General features: G+C 51.2%; 2 non-coding genes across 2 annotated transcripts; both read left to right on the forward strand.

Moving 5' to 3' along the window:
- The first annotated feature begins 1,312 nt into the window (after nt 1-1,312).
- Pmar_PMAR012259 lies at nt 1,313-1,384 on the forward strand. Its single transcript has one exon. It is a non-coding gene; the product is annotated as a tRNA-His (tRNA).
- An 83-nt stretch (nt 1,385-1,467) lies between these two features.
- Pmar_PMAR012260 lies at nt 1,468-1,539 on the forward strand. Its single transcript has one exon. It is a non-coding gene; the product is annotated as a tRNA-His (tRNA).
- Nucleotides 1,540-1,663: the final 124 nt, after the last annotated feature.

Raw genomic sequence — 1,663 nt, forward strand, 5'->3', positions numbered from 1 at the left:
ATCAGTCGACATGCATCCCAATAAACTCGAATGTTAAGAATCACTGTGTGAGAATCCGGGATGCTACAGTGTAGCCCTGAAGAATACCGCTAGACCTGCAGCATTCGGACTCGCACCAGCGGAAAAAACAGCTCCCTGTTCCTCGTCAGGAGCTAGGCCGCTTGGAGTATTCAGCTGATCCGTGTAATCCTCGCCGTTAATCTTGGCTAGGGATTCCTGCACGAGGTGGTCAGGAACTCTCAACTGTTGATCATTGCCGTCGAATCAGCGAACCACCTACACCTCGAGTTGGTACTGTCGGTACCGCGAGCGGGAGGAGCGCCGATCCGACCGGTCTCCTGATGATGAGGAGATGACCCCACGAGAGGATGATCCTATGACTCAGTCTCAATCATTCAGGGCATGGGAAGCATATAGTTACCTCCTACATTGATTTACCACCACGATACCATATGTGAATCCGGAGTGTGGGATTGGAATAGGGGGATGTGTATCGGGCCCGTATCGGTGTGCAACAAGTAAAACCTAGTTCGCACCATGCGGTCCCTGCCACATAGAACCATCGGCGTATTTGCAGGTTATGGATTCCCCGATTGCCGATATACAGATAAGACAATGAGACTACTAGTCTGAGACTAGTGGCAACGGTGAACGTTGCTTGATTGGCAATCTCGCGCACACTTGGAAATCCAGCCTTCGCTGAATGGCGCCTCGGTTCTCCAATCCCACCCTCTCGAGTCGGAGGGGCTTTCATTGAGAGCTTAGCGAAGCGTTGCGGCAGTGAAATCACTTCAGTAACGAGAGACTATGCAAACCTGGAACGCACCGCGAAGAGCACACAATCTGTACGTGCATACGCACACATGCGTGCAAGATACATGTGTGGTCATCCCACAGAACTTAACCTAATAATTCCTTGTTGCCATGTGGAGCAGCAATGTACCACTGGCCTGATGCGCTTTAACCACACCCACCCGACCCGGGGGATGTGTGTCGGGCCCGTATCGGTGTGCAACAAGTAAAACCTAGTTCGCACCATGCGGTCCCTGCCACATAGAACCATCGGCGTATTTGCAGGTTATGGATTCCCCGATTGCCGATATACAGATAAGACAATGAGACTACTAGTCTGAGACTAGTGGCAACGGTGAACGTTGCTTGATTGGCAATCTCGCGCACACTTGGAAATCCAGCCTTCGCTGAATGGCGCCTCGGTTCTCCAATCCCACCCTCTCGAGTCGGAGGGGCTTTCATTGAAGAGGTTTAGTCATAGGTGATCCACGTCGACCGACAACGGCTTATGCTTGTTTGAGTCGCTATCGTATAGTGGTTAGGACATTACGTTGTGGCCGTGACAACCCCGGTTCAAATCCGGGTAGTGACTTACATATGTATCAAATTGTACGCTTCTTGAAGAGGTTTGGCGATAGGTGAGCCATGTGGACCGACAACGGCCAACATTTTCTAGTCGCTATCGTCTAGTGGTTAGGACGTCACGTTGTGGCCGTGACAACCCCGGTTCAAATCCGGGTAGTGACTTTGATATGTATCAAATCGTACGCTTCTTGAAGAGGTTTAGCGATAGGTGATCCACGTCGACCGACAACGGCTCATGCTTGTTTGAGTCGCTATCGTCTAGTGGTTAGGACGTCACGTTGTGGCC

Source organism: Perkinsus marinus, assembly GCF_000006405.1.
Source record: "Perkinsus marinus ATCC 50983 genomic scaffold scf_1104296961002, whole genome shotgun sequence".
NCBI classification, from domain to species: Eukaryota; Perkinsozoa; order Perkinsida; family Perkinsidae; genus Perkinsus; species Perkinsus marinus.